The sequence below is a fragment of the Aquarana catesbeiana genome, linkage group LG05 (genome assembly GCF_042186555.1).
Source record: "Aquarana catesbeiana isolate 2022-GZ linkage group LG05, ASM4218655v1, whole genome shotgun sequence".
Taxonomy (NCBI): domain Eukaryota; kingdom Metazoa; phylum Chordata; class Amphibia; order Anura; family Ranidae; genus Aquarana; species Aquarana catesbeiana.
Window position 1 is genome coordinate 571108568 of NC_133328.1, and position 14553 is coordinate 571123120.

General features: G+C 40.8%; 1 long non-coding RNA gene across 1 annotated transcript in view; it reads right to left on the reverse strand.

Annotated features, from left to right (window-relative positions):
- The window catches only part of LOC141146144 (uncharacterized), a 111854-nt gene that overhangs the window by 56175 nt on the left and 41126 nt on the right, over positions 1-14553 (reverse strand). Inside the window, exon 2 of the long non-coding RNA XR_012244728.1 lies at positions 4848-4927. This is a non-coding gene — a long non-coding RNA (uncharacterized lncRNA). The remainder of the gene's footprint in view (positions 1-4847; positions 4928-14553) is intronic.

Below are 14553 nucleotides of genomic sequence, written 5' to 3' on the forward strand. Positions count from 1 at the left end.
AGTAGTGTATACTGCATTATGGTCAGACCACGGAATCGGAATTATATCTGATGCAATAATTTCTGGTATCATTCCTATTGTTAGAAAAATATGATCTATTCTGGTGAAGGTTTGATGAGGGTGCGAGAAATAAGTGAATTTCTTTTTCATTGGGTTACTTTCTCTCCACGAATCTACCAGATTGTATTTGGAAAGAAGTTGAGAAAAAGGTAATCTAGAGGTTATTTTGGATGGTGTAAAAGGTGATTTATCTAGAAATGGGAGGAGGACCTGGTTCGAATCCCCACACATTATCACTGTTCCTATTTTGTGTGTATTAATCACTTGTAATATATGTGAGAGGAATGGTGTAGGTTGTTTGTTAGGAGCGTAGTAGGAAATCACCGTGATTGCTGTATCCATTATATAACCCATGAGTATCAGGTATCTACCTTCTGGGTCTTTAATTTCTGATGATAAGGTGAATGGTGTGGATCGGTGAAATGCAATTAGAGTTCCCCTTTGCTTGGTACAGGCAGAAGCCGTGTAAATTTGTTGATAAAAAGGAGAAATATATTTTGGAGTAGAATCTTTGGTGAAGTGTGTTTCTTGGAGGCATACTATGTGAGCCTTTTTGTTATGGAAAGTACGGAAGGCTTTGGTCCTTTTTTGAGGGACATTTATTCCCTGAACATTCAGGGAAAGTATATTCAGTGGTGCCATGGCAATAGATCAAATAGTTTTGACTTACTTTTTGTTATGCAGAGCTGACTGCGCAGATCAACCTGTGTGGACTGAAGAGATGAATAGATAGAAAAGAAACCAGTGAATTCTGGAGTAAAGAGTAAACAAAAAACATATGAGATTAGATGATACATTGTATAAATTATTTTTTGCAAGTAATCACAATTTACCCGTGAAAGAGAATAAATATCTCTCTCAGGGGAATAAGTGCCTTCGTCACACTCCCACATAATATGGTTGGGAGAATGAGGAGGGCTAATGGGGGTACACGGATCTTCCGCTTACAGGAGAGAAGTGCTATGTCAAAAGACATCAAAATGATGTTTCATTAATTGGAGTGCAGAATATAGTTTTTGTTGAAATTATTTATTCCAGGGTGGTTGTATATGGTTAGTCTTGCCCTAGGCTAAATAATTCAGTTAGAAAGGTACTGTTAATAACTTTGGTATTGATGAAGATAGTTTGAATTATTTTGGGATTTTAACCCTTTTAGAGTAAACAATTACATATTTTATTCATATGTAACTGTTTAGATATGTTAACTCATAAAATTGAGGTTGTATTGCTTCAGATTAGAATAAACAAAAACATATTTCTAGGAACTAGTTAGGTAATAATATATTTGTTTTAAGAAAAGAAAGAAAAAGCTTCCATTACTTCTGGATTATTGAACATATTTGTCCTAAAAAGTAATAAATCTATTGTTATTACCTGATAATATATAACTGAACAAGAATTTCCTTATTTTACTTATATATTCTAAGGCTATATGAATCAGAAGTAAAAAGAAATATAACTGGAATGTAACATGATCCCACACAGTGTGTGACTATCAGAATGCAGTTACATTCAGTTATAAATACAGGTTTTTTTATAGAGAACCATCTCTTAGTATAATAAATGAAGAGATATCAGGAATTAGGATGTCAGTCCATTGAATCTTCTTGGTCCATGGATGATGTGGCATAACGGCCTCTTTTGTGAGAATGATGATTCCCATTTTGTTCTGAAATTTTCTGGGTGCTGCCTGAAGGTGAAGATGATGCCATTCTTCTGCGTGTGGGAGTGTTGCTGCTTGTGGGTTCTGTCAGATTTAATTTTAAAAGGGTTTGTTGTAGTTCATCTGCTGATCTGCTTCTGTAAATTGTACCTTGGTAGTTAAATCTGACTGAAAAGGGGAAGCCCCATTGATACATAATGTTGTGGCGTTGCAGTTCCCTTAGTTGGGGTTTCATGGATCGTCTTTTTAGTAATAGTAAGTTGGGATAGGTCAGCAAAAATTTGATAATTGTGTCCTTGAAAATTAAGTTCCTTTTTTTCTCTTGCAGCAATTAGTATTTGTTCTTTCGTTCTGTAATAATGAAATTTTGTGATTATATCACGTGGGGGTCCATCTTTCTTTTTGGCTGTGAGGGCTTTGTGTACCCTGTCCAGTTCTAAACGTTCAATAGGGATATCTGGCTTTAGTTCTTGTAATAGAGCAGTAATAGTAGATTGCAGGTCTGTCACAGTTTCAGGTATTCCCCTTATGCGCAAGTTTGAATGTCTGGCTCTATTTTCGTAATCTTCGAGCTTAGTTTGAAGTATTAAATTCTCTTTTTTTAATTGTTCCAATTCTGTTATATTTTCTTGGGTTGTAATTTCAATTTCATCCATTTTTATTTCTAGGGCTGCGGTGCGGTTTCCCAGCTCTCTTATTTCTTTGGTTAGGCTGTTTGTTATTTGGTCTGAGGTTTGTTTTAAAGCCTTATGAAGCATCTTTTCAAATTGTAATAATATTATTGGGGATGCTGAGGAGGCTTGTGGAGAAGTTTGTGAGAGGATTTGTTCTGTATCTGACTCAAATGGAGAGTCTTGCTGTGACATTTTCTGTCTGTGAGAGCGCCCTGATGCTGTATCTTGTGAGGTGACTGGAGCTGCTTCAGCTGCAGTGAGTGCCTGTGAGCTCTTTGTGAGGTGATTTTTATTTCTGCCACGGTTTCCTCCCAGTACCATATTTCCTGCCCAAACTTTCACAGTTTGTTCCCTGGGGCAAAAAGGTTCAAATGGATACCTTTTGAGCCTGCAGGCTCCGCTTTGTCCTTCTCTTCTCTCCTCAGCGGTGTGGAGCTCTAACAATACATGTCTGCTCTGCTAGGCTCCGCCTCCTGCCCCAGATCTGAATTTCATGTGGAAGGCCATGCTTTCAATATAATTTAATATGCCATGTCTTTATGGTTATTATCTATTGTTCTCTATTTTATCTTACTGTTTTTATCTAATATCTTATTTTTATTTATTTATTTTTTATTTTTTTGATTCTGCATACTAGTTATTGCCTCACGCATTTGCTATCCATGCATTGTAACTTGATGTAATTTTACTTAATAAGCTTGTATTCTATATATATCCTTCAATAAATTTTTCTTGGAAAAAAAAAAAAAGTGTAAACAAAGTCGTCTGGGGGGGGGGGGATCAGGGTTAGAGTTAGGATCAAAGGTCATTGTCAGAGGGTTTTTTAAATTTAGAGTCAATGTGTTTTAGATAGGAGAAAAAAAATGCAAAATGTGCACGATTGTTTTTGGGCTGTGCAAACCACAAATAACATACAGATATGTGGCATTGCTGCGATCATCAGGAGCAGGAGAATTTATTTTGTGTTGTTCTTTGGTGGTAGGTTTCGGTAATAGGAAAAAATATACAGCTGAATAACAAAAATGAATAACATAATAATTAAAAAACACACACCATTTTGTGCCAGTTTTCCTTCATCAAAAATAAATAAATAAAAAATTAGGAGATATCCATTACCATTTCCCAACAAATAAAATCCCGATTTGTCCTGAAAAAAACAAGGTATAGTGTATCTGGAAAGTATCCACAGCGCTTCACTTTTTCCAAATTTTGTTATGTTACAGCCTTATTACTACAAATTCTACAAAAACAATGTGAAAAAAGTTTGTTTGAAATCTTTTTTTTAAAGAAAAAAAATAACTCATGTAGATAAGTATTTACAGCCTTTGCCATGACACTCAAAATTGAGCTCAGATGCATCCTGATTCCACGGATCATCTATGAGATGTTTCTACAACTTAATTGGAGTCCACCTGTTGTAAATTCAGTTGATTGGACATGATTTGGAAAGTCACACACCTGTCTATATAAGGTCCCACAGTTAACAGTGCATGTCAGAGCACAGACCAAGCCACGAATTCCAAGGAATTTTCTGTAGACCCCGAGACAGGATTGTATTGAGGCACAGATCTGGGGAAGGGTACAGAAATGTTTCTGCAGCATTGAAGGTCCCAATGAGCACAGTGGGCCTCCATCATCCGTAAATAGAAGAAGTTTGGAACAACCAGGACTCTTCCTAGAGCATTTGAAACCTGTTTCACGTTGTCATTATGGGGTATGGTTTGTAGAATTTTGAGGAAAATAATGAATTTAATCCATTTTGGAATAAGGCTGTCACATAACAAAATGTGGAAAAAGTGAAGCGCTGTGAATACTTTCCAGATGCACTGTATAATCCACCTGGATACACTAATTAGTTGGGGTGATATGTACAGTTTTACTAACATATGTCAAAGTTGCAGAACTGTGTTCAGGTGTTAGGATTTGTGTTACCGTTCGCCATAAGAGCATAAACAATGTTGAATAGACCCCTGTGTGTCTAATGTGACCCTACAGGTTGCTACTGGTAATACAGGACTGATCAGTTTACAGAAGGGAAGTTACCTCGTCTCGGCTGATGAGCTCTTTGGAGAAGGTGAGACCCGGCATCAGACCTCTCTTCTTCTAGATTCCTTCTACTGCAGCAAATACCACCAGGAAAAAGCAGATTCCTCCCCCTGACATTCATACTGTGGTTAAACACCAGGGGGGTCAGAAGGTGCAGGAATTGGGGTGATCTGAGGGGGTGATGTGACCAGAATATGACATTATGGGTATTATTTACTAAAACTGGAGAGTGCAAAATCAGGCTCACTTCTGCACAGAAACCAATCAGCTTCCAGGTTTTATTAATTGAACAAGCTGAGATTAGCAGCTGATTGGTTTCTTTGTAGAAGGGAGCCTGATTTTGCACTCTCCAGCTTTAGTAAATGATCTCCTATGAGTCAGACAAATTCTCAGGGATTACATACCAAATGTAGCTTTCCTGTCTGATATCCAGTGCAAGGCCCACTCTGCTTTCTTCGTTTCAATGGCATTAAATAAGAAATCCCTAAAAGGAAGAACATACAATAAATTAGTATTTCATTTTTAACTCCAGCAAAAAAAAAAAAATTCTTTTGATTTTGGACACAGCAGATAAGTGATAAAAGCCTTCGTCAGGAATTTATTGATGTCGGAGTCCCCAAAGGAAAGATTTCCCCTGACTTCCTGTAGTGTCATTAGGACAGGAAGTGAAGGGGAACCTCCTCAAGACAGACACAAACACCTAATACAAGTTCTATGCTTTACCCACTCAATTCTAAACAAAAGTAAAAAGACAACAACAAATGGTTGGGTCTGTCAGCACTTTGGAAGTGAGATTTTTGTCCTACACAGGTTGCCCTCTGTTGTATGTGACAAATACCTTAGCAGGATGACTGGTGTGTGGACAGGAATACAGCCAGGAAATTTAACGGGTACACCTTATTGCTCGAGTCCCAAAGGGGAATAAAAAAAAAAAAGGAAAACACATCAGTATGCAACTGCCCACCAGACTAAAGTGTTATAAGAAATATCACTTTAAGTGGACTGATCCTTTAATATACTGGTACAGTGGAACCTCGGTTTGCAAGTAACGCGGTTAACGAGCGTTTCACAAACCGAGCACTGTATTTCTAAAACTAATAACTCGGTTTGCAAGTTTTGTCTCACAAAACGAGCAGGATTCAGACCAAAAGTGGTGTGCAGTACTGCTTTTGGCCTGAGGTGGGGGGCGCCGGAGCAGAGCAGAGCCGAAAGTCGCCGATCGTCTGCGCTTGAAAATGGCCGAAAAGGCAGTTGGGCTGACCTCGGCAAACCTCGGAAAGGCTCGTGAACTGAGTCTTTCTGAGGTTTGCCGAGGTCCGCCGAAGTGTCCCTTGGGCCTTTTCGGCCATTTCCGAGGCTCTCCTGCACCCCCGCCTCTGGCCGCATACGGTATTGCATCCCATTGAAGTCAATGCGGAACTAATTATTTTCGTTTCCATTGACTTCAATGGGAAAATTCGCTTTGATATGCGAGTACTTTGGATTGCGAGCATACTCCTGGAACGGATTATGCTCGTAATCCAAGGTTCCACTGTAATATTAAAGCTGAACTCCGGCCTTTCCATCAGTTCTGCACAGCTGTAAAAGCTCCCCTCCTGTACGGAAATAGCTTCCACTGCTTTCACTGCACACTGAACTTCTCGCAGTGTGCATTAGAAGCTTGAGTCAGATAGAATCTCCCTCATTTCCTGGCTGGAGGACATCTATTATCAATAAGCTCCTTCCTCCCCAGCCTTACTATCCCTGGCATCACCATTTTCATTTATCAGACTTCAGTTCTTTCAGTCATGGAGGCTTTAACAGCTTCCTGTTTTTAAGAATCTATGAACAGTATCCTGCTGGACCCTCTAACCAGCCATGATCTGCTTGCATTGCATAGCGAAGTAGAGGGAAGCAGAGAGACCCAGTGAAGGTGTCCCAGGGTCGAACATTAGGTATGTAATAAAAACAGAGAGGTTTTATTTAACCTGTCGACACCTAGCTCACACATAGGCTCCGTTCACATCTGAGCGATCCAAATTTGCTGCGATTCCCGTCACTTCCAATGGCACCCCGATGGCGGCGCGATTTTGCCGCCTGACGAATCGCGGTAAAAACGCAAACAGAATCATGGGATGCCTGTCGTCCTAAAGAAATACAACTACTTTTGGGTGACAGGCGTCATGCGATTCTGTTTGCCATTGGGAGTGACAGGGATCGCACGGGCGTTCTGCGATTTGCCGCTGTTTTCGAATTGCGGTGATTCAGAAAGCTCATATGTAAACAGAGCCATAAGTACAGCCAGAGGCGGCCCTAGGCTTTGTGAGGCCTTAGGCAAAACTTAATAATGAGGCCCCATTCACGATAAATAATTCAAGCGAAAAAATAAATAATTGTAGATATCACCTATATTAGGAGCCTTGAATCCTATGAATTATGAATTCACAGTTTCTAAAATGTTCTCTTACCAATTATTCTCTAATCAAATATCATTAAACATAGGGTATGTATGTAATATATATATTTCTCCATTTACATGAAGGTCAGGTTAATATAACCCAACACAGAGTTCCCCCTTACATCAGAGTCTGCAGGATTACCCCTTACAGTGCAAGGGGAAATTTGATGTAAAGGGGAATGCTGCAGTTCATGATGTAAGAGGGAATGCTGCAGACTGGTGTAAAGGGGAACTCTGATGTAAGGGGGGCTCTGGTGACCAGAGATCACCTTATATCATGAATTATATTATGAATTCTGCTGCTAGACTAATACACCTCATTAACATGATCCGTGACTGCTGCTCCTCTCTGCCAATCCCTTCACTGGCTTCCCCTACCTCACCGTGTAAAATTCAAAATGCAAACCATAACATACAAGACCATTCACAACATCTACATCACCAACCTCATCTGCAAATCATGAATAATAATAATAATAATATCAGATTGCACAGCATTCCCCTTTACATCAGAGTTCCCCTTTACATCAGTTTCAACTTGCATCTAAAATGGGAACTCTGATATGGAGGGGACTCTGGTGACCACAGACCACCTTACACAGAGTGAATGCACTAAGGTAAGGGGTTATTGATATCAGGGGGAACTTTTAAATCAGTGCCCCTTTACCTTACTGTATTCACTCCCCCCTGACATCAGTGATCCCCCTCAGACTGGCCTTGCAGTGCCTTTATTATCCTCTCTACAGTCTACACACATCTGACTCCTCACGTGATCCCCCCGTCCTGTCAGCGCTCCTGCTCTTGCCTCCTCTGTACCCCCCCAGACTGCAGATATGATACAAGAGATGGTCAGAGACTGTGCAGACATAATACAGGAGATGGTCAGAGACTGTGCAGATACGATACAAGAGATTGTCAGAGACTGTGCAGATATGATACAGGAGATGGTCAGAAAATGTGCAGACATTATACAGGAGACAGTCAGAGACTGTGCGGACATGATACAGTAGATGGTCAGAGACTGCAGATATGATACAGGAGACAGTCAGAGAATGTGCGGACATGATAGAAGAGACAGTCAGAGTCAGAGAATGTGCGGACATGATAGAAGAGACAGTCAGAGAATGTGCGGACAAAAATGTTCTTTAAACAACATAAACAATAAAATCCATTTACTTACATAAAAAAAATTTCTTAAAAACCAATAGTTATCTTAAAACCAATACTAATTCACTTTGTGTTTAAAATTGACTCCCTCTAGTGGTCTAATAATTGGTTACAATTTGTTACATGGGTATACAAACCTATTATCTCCCTACACTACCTATACTATGTTCTCTGACAGCTCTACGTTCGCCATCCACAGTAGGCAACTATCCCCCTGCATGTTCCTATGCCATCCAACATCGCAGGTCCTCCAAGTACCCCCATCACACACAGATAAATGCACATACTTTCCAGCACACCACGGATCTTCAAATGTTGTCCAGAGCTTTTATTGCACAAAGATCACATCACAAAAGAACAAATGCAACGTTTCAAGCTGAGCAGGACCCCTTCGTCAGGCATGTGATAAACACAGCCCCCCAGGAATGAATTGCCAGGACACAGGAAATCTCGATTACATGCATTCATCCCTGGGTGCATACTGCCCTAAACCTTCATACAGCTAAATGAACTGTCCAGCTGCAGCAGCTGTCATAAGGGTTTGATAAGCTGATGGGACACCTCTGCCCTCCACCTCCAGTTAGACACTTAAACCCCATGCACCTCCAGGGTGCATGCAGCCTTACATGCTTAATAGGAAACAAAAGGCATAAACAAAACAAAAAATGTCATGCCTAAAGATGGACTAAACACGACAGCTGTAAATGGACATCATCCATTTACATTTGTTCACATCCATATAGGTCCACAAAAAAGGAAAAGGACGCAGTCATTTTTTTCTACAAATTTTTGGAAAATGTGTAATGAAAATGAAAATGCATTTTTTTTTTTTACACAAAGTTGTCAATTTATACAATATTTCTAACACATAGCACGTACATACCAAAAATTACACCCCAAAATAGATTCTTTCTCCTACTCCTGAGTACGGCGATACCACATGTGGGAGACTTTTACACAGCCTGGCCACACAGAGAGGCCCAACATGCAGGGAGCACCATCAGGTGTTCTAAGGGCATAAATGTCAAATCTAATTTGACTACCTAGTACACTTTTGTGAGGCACTGTAGTGGCATGGATGTGGCATGGATGAGAACTGATGTGGCATGGATGAGCATGAATGGGGATGGATGAGCCGTGGATGGGGATGGGGAACCGGACCTGACGCAGGTTTGTTTACAAGTGATCGATCCGTCATTTGACGGAGTGATCACGTGGTAAATGGCCGCTCGCTGTCCTGTGGACCCGGCGGTCACGGATATTCCCAGGTGCGCGCCCCATTCTGGGAGAACGTCAAAGTACGCCCTCCCAGAGTCATCGAGCCCCACTGTAGCCGTCATACGGCTATAGCGCGGTCGGCAAGCGGTTAAGGTTAAACAGTTTCTCTTCTAATTTTAGTGAATGGCCGCGTGTCTTTTTAAATTCCCTTTTGCAGAAAAGTTTTATCCCTATTATGGGATCACCAGTATGGTATTTGTACATTGAAATCATATCCCCTCTCAAGCGTCTCTTCTCCAGAGAGAATAAGTTCAGTACTCGCAACCTTTCCTCATAACTAAGATCCTCCAGACCCTTTATTAGCTTTGTTGCCCTTTCTGGACTTTCTCCAGTTCCAGCACATCCTTCCTGAGGACTGATGCCCAGAACTGGATGGCATACTCCAGGCCCGGCCTGAGCAGAGTCTTGTAGAGTGGGAGAATCATTGTTTTATCTCTGGAGTTAATCCCCTTTTTAATGCATGCCAATATTCTGTTTGCTTTGCTTGCAGCAGCTTGGCATTGCATACCATTGCTGAGCCTATCATCTACTAGGACCCCCAGTTCATTTTCCACCTTAGATTCCCCCAGAGGTTCTCCCCCTAGTGAGTAGATTGCATTCATATTTTTGCCACCCAAATGCATTATTTTTCTATATTAACCCTCATTTGCCATGTAGTTGCCCACCACATTCATTTGTTCAGATCTTCTTGTAAAATTTCCACATCCTGCGGAGAAATTATTGCCCTGCTTAGCTTAGTATCATCCTCAAATACTGAGATTGAACTGTTTATCCCATCCTCCAGGTAGTTTATGAATAAATTAAATAGGATTGGTCCCAGGACAGAACCCTGGGGGACCCCGCTTTCCACCCCGGACCATTTAGAGTACTCCTCATTTATCACCACCCTCTGAACTCGCCCCTGTAGCCAGCTTTCAATCCATATACTCACCCTATGGTCCATGCTGACAGACCCTGGTTTGTACAGTAAAGGTTTATGGGGAACTGTATCAAATGCCTTTGCAAAATCCAGCTACACCACGTCTACGGGCCTTTCTTTATCTAGATGGCAGCTCACCTCCTCATAGAAGGTTAATAGGCTGGTTCGGCAAGAATGATTCTTCATGAATCAATGCTGATTACTGCTAATGATACCGTTTTCATTACTAAAATCTTGTATATTGTCCCTTATCATCCCCTCCAAGAGCTTGCAAACTATTGTTGTTAGGCTAACAGATCTGTAATTCCCAGAGATGTATCTTGGCCCTTTTTTAAATATTGGCGCTACATTGGCTTTTCTCCAATCTGCTGGTACCCTTCCAGTCAGTAGACTGTTCGTAAAATTAGGAACAATGGTCTGGCAACTATTTGACTGAGTTTCTCCCTCGGGTGCAAGCCATCTGATCCCAGTTTTCAAGTCTATTTTTAATTCTATCCTCTGTTAGCCATGAGGGTGCTTCCTGTGATGTGTCATGAGGATAAACATTGCAGTTTTGGTTACTGAAGCCCCTGTTTCCCTCGAGAAGACTGAGGAGAAGAATAAATTCAATACCTTCGCCATCTCTCCATCCTTAGTAACCAGATTCCCTTCATAAGTCTTTATGGGACCAATATGATCTGACCTCCCTTTCTTACTATTTATATACTTAAAGAATTTCTTGGGATTTTTTTATTTACTCTCCTCCGATATGTACCTTTTGTGTTCTATCTTAGCCGCCCTGATTGCACCCTTACATTTCTTGTTGCATTCGTTGTAAAGTTGGAATGCTGATGATGATCCCTCAGCCTTGTATTTTTTGAAGGCTTTCTCCTTTGCTTTTATATGCATTTTACATTGGAGTTAAGCTATGCTGGACTTTTATTAGCTCTTTTACATTAATTTCCCATTGGGATGCACTGGCTAATACCCTTATTTAACCACTTCCCACCCAGCCTATAGCAAAATGACGGTCGAGCGGTGGTTCAGTTATCCTGACTGGATGTCATATGACGTCTTTCAGGATAACAGCCAGCATGCGCCGATCGGTGGTGCGGCATGTCAGTCTGACACACCGCAACACCAAGTTCGGTAACAAGCCTCTGATGGAGGCTCTTTACCACGTGATCAGCCGTGTCCAATCATGACTGATCACAGTGTAAACAGGAAGAGCCATTTATCAGCTTTTCCTCACTCGTGTCTGACAGACGTGAGTAGAGGAGAGCCGATCGGCTGCTCTCCTGACAGGAAGGGTCTGCGCTGATTGATTATCAGCGCAGCCCCCTGCGGATGCCTGCCCAGGACCACCAGGGATGCCGCCAGGACCACCAGGGATGCTGATCATGGATGGCCACCAGGTATGCAACCCTGGACCACCAGGGACGCCAGTCAGTGCCCAGACATGATGCCAGTCAGTACCCATCAGCAATGCCTGCCAGTGTCAGCAGTGATGCCTATAAGTGCCATCTATCAGTGTCCATCAGTGCCACTCATCAGTGCCCACTATCAGTGCCACCCATAAGTACCCATCAGTGCAGCCTTTCAGTGCCCATTGGTGTCGTCTATCAGTGCCCATCAGTGCCACCTATGAGTGTCCATCAGTGCCGTCTATTAATGCTCATCAGTGCTGCATATCAGTGCCGCCTATCAGTGCCCATTAGTGCCACCTCATTGGTGCCACCTCATTAGTGCCCATCAGTGCCGCTTTATCAGTGCCCATCAGTGCAGCCTCATCAGTGCACATCAGTGAAGGAGAAAACATACTTATTTACATTTAATAACAGAAACAACGAAAAACTTTTTTTTTTTCAAAATTTTAGGTCTTTATTTGTTTAGCAAAAAAAAAACCATAGAGGTGATCAAATACCACCAAAATAAAGCTCTATTTGTGGGAACAAAATGATAAAAATTTTGTTTGGGTACAGTGTAGCATGACCGTGCAATTGTCATTTAAAAAGTGACAGTTCTGAAAGCTGAAAATTGGCCTGGGCAGGAAGGGTGGAAAGTGCCTGGTATTGAAGTGGTTAATATGCTCTTAAAGCATACCCATTTTTCCATTGTTCTTTGTTCCTAAGATTTTACCCCAATTTGTATCTTCTAGCAAGGCTCATAGTTGGCTCTTTTGAAATTCAGTGTCTTTGTATTTCCCTTATGTTTCCTATTTGTAATTTATACTGAAACTAATTGACCTGTGATCCCTGCTTTCTAAATTGCCCCGTATTTCCACATCCGTGATCAGGTCTGTATTGTTGGAAATCAGTAGGTCTAGTAATGCTTTGTTTCTTGATGGTGCATTTACAATCTGACCCATTAAATTGTCCTTCAAGACATTTAGGAAATGGCAAGCTTTAGATAAATGCACATTCCTTCCGCCCAGTCTATGTCTGGATAATTAAATCCCCCATTATAATGACACTTCCCATCCTTGCCGCTAATCCAAATTGTGATAGGAGGTCTGCCACCCCCTCCTCCCTCTGGTTAGGGGGCCTATAGCATACTCCCAGTATTTTTTTCCCCTTAGTTTCCTCCCTTTGTAGCTCTACCCATAAGGATTCCACCTCTTCCCTTGCTCCATTAGTGATGTCTTCTCTCACATTCACTTGTACATCATTTTTGATATACAGGCATACCCCTCCCCCTTTTTTACCCTCTCTATCCCTGCGACACGAGTGGATAACAGTTTTGGGAAAGGGATAAGTCATTGGGGAGCTCTCACAATGTGAGGCTAAGCATAGGCCTGTGGTAAAAGACTTAAGTTCAAATACAGATCTGCCACCAGGATCAACCTGAAAACAGTTAGGGCCCCTGAAGATTTTGGCACACATGAACAAGATATGCCTATGGTGTAAGTAGTTATAGTCCTACACTCGGTGGGGGGGGGGGCTGGAGGATAATAGGATAATCTTTATAACACAATTTAAACAAGTTAGATTATGAAGCAGAAGATGAGGCCAGTTTGGGCTTAGAATGCTAGGGCAGTTGAGTGTACAGAAAGCACAAATTTCTTGAAAGAATGCACGTTTCAAAATTCGGTCTTTTCCTACTGAACCAGCTTAATTTCAATCCACCCATGGCCACCTTAAGGTGTCTATTTATAAAACATTAGTTGCACAAATGTCAGAAACATTTGTGCAAACTACATTACATTTTACAGTAGGTTTTCAAATTGATTAATTCCTGTATATTCAGCTCTATCTAGTGGGCAAAATGCAGTAAATTTTCTCATTGAGGTACTTCAGAAAACTGAAATTCCTGACATTGGTGCAACAAATGTTTTATAAATAGACCCCTAAGTGTCAATTAGTTACTATCAGGTACCTGAAGCAGTGCTGAAAGCTACCAGACTAATCTTTCCCTCTTCAAGAAAAATAGGCATGTGTGCCCCTCCATTATTCCTTTTCCTAATAGCATCTCAAAAAGAGGCATATCCCAGCTCTTACAAAAAAAACTACTATGGAGAGGATTTTTAAGGCACCATTAGACCAAAATTAAAACGTTAAATATTTTAAAATACAAACATTAAAATTCATGCAGAACACATATCCATACACATGACCATAAATGGAAAAGGGGGAAGGAAAGGAGAATCTCAATCAATACTCATAAATGAGAAAGTGAATCCCAAAGCGTTTCAACTTTTCAAAGTCTTCTTCAGGGGCTTTATACAGTGAGATGGACAGATTCTGAAAAGCAAATGACAACCAAACAGTAAAGAGAACAGGTAGATAGAAATACTAACAATATAACAGTCCGCATTGCAGTAATACCTTACAATGTATTTGATGGAGACCAAACATGTGTCTGAATATCTTTGGTCTCCATCAAATACACTGTAAATTATTACTGTAACATGGACTGTTATATTGACAATATTTATATGGTACTATTCCCTTTACTGTTTGGTTGTCAGTTGCTTTTCAGAACCTATCCATCTCATTGTTTAAACCCCCTAAAGAAGACTTTGAAAAGTTTAAACGCGTTGGGATACTTTTTCTCATGATTGATGGAAATTCTCCTTTCCTTCCCCTTTTTCCGTTTATGGTCATGTGTATGGATATGTATTCTGCATGAATTTCAATGTTTGTATAATAAAATATCACGTTTTAATAGAATTTTGGTTGAATGGTTACTCCCACTGGGCACAGTCTGGCCCCCTTAAAGTCTGAAGGACAGTAACTGGCACTTTGTTTAGAAAGTTTGGAGACCCCAGATTTAAGCAGTGGCATAGCAACAGAGGTGTCAAAATCCTCTCCATAGTGGTATTTTTTTTGTT